Consider the following 949-nt stretch of genomic DNA (forward strand, 5'->3'; position numbering starts at 1 on the left):
CCTAAAAAAAAAAAAAAAAAAAAAAAATTTCGGTCTCCAGTCAAGAGTGTTCACAGAAATGACGGTGCGCACATTCTGGAATCTCCTCCTCCTCCTTGCACTGGATTCCTCTTGCGCCTAGCGAGACATGACCTAAGGGCTGAAGGAGAAATGGACTCTGAGCATACATTGCTTCTGTGTCCAGATGTTCCCATTTGCTGTGTAATGACCTCACATCGACACTCTGAAATAGCTATTTGTCCCATTAATTACTGTTCTACATTAGGGACAGGTTATTTTCATTCTCTTCACTATTCATAAGCACATAATGTGTTCTAAATTATAAAACATAAATTAAAATAAAATTGATGTTGCCACACTGTTACTAGAAGTTCATACCTTAAAAGTTTTCAAAAGAAAGAGAGAGAGATAAGATGAGAATGAGTTCGTATCTTAAAAGTTTTCATTACTAAAAAAAGAAAGATAAGAAGGAGGGAGAGAAGAAGGGACAAAGAAAATATGTAAAAATACAAATTTTACAAAATAGAAATATGTAAATAAGGAGTCTTGTTTATTCAGATAAACAAAGCTTCTGGCTGTCAGAAATGTTATTTTAGGTATTGTATTTTACCTATTCTTCAAAATAGCCTAAGGGAGGGATTTTACTTTCTCTTTTTTGCTAATTAGGAAAGACACATGACATGCACATCACACAATGAGCAACAGGTAGGATGATTAAAAAACAGGTTTATTTCATTGCAAAGTTCATGCATTTCACACCTGGCCAAAAATATTTATAAACAAGATGTCTGCTAATCAAAGAAAGAAAGGCGTGATACAAAGACTCTAGCTTATTACCTGCAGGAGGAAAATATTCGGTAACTGTGCAGTAGTAATGCATTCATTCAACAAAGCTAGTTTTGAATAGAGGGCAGTGTTCAGAATAGTATTAGAGTAACTTACTTCAAAA

The sequence above is a fragment of the Orycteropus afer genome, unplaced genomic scaffold (assembly GCF_000298275.1).
Source record: "Orycteropus afer afer isolate SDZICR_OR568_19922 unplaced genomic scaffold, OryAfe1.0 scaffold00718, whole genome shotgun sequence".
In the NCBI taxonomy this organism is placed as follows: Eukaryota; Metazoa; Chordata; class Mammalia; order Tubulidentata; family Orycteropodidae; genus Orycteropus; species Orycteropus afer.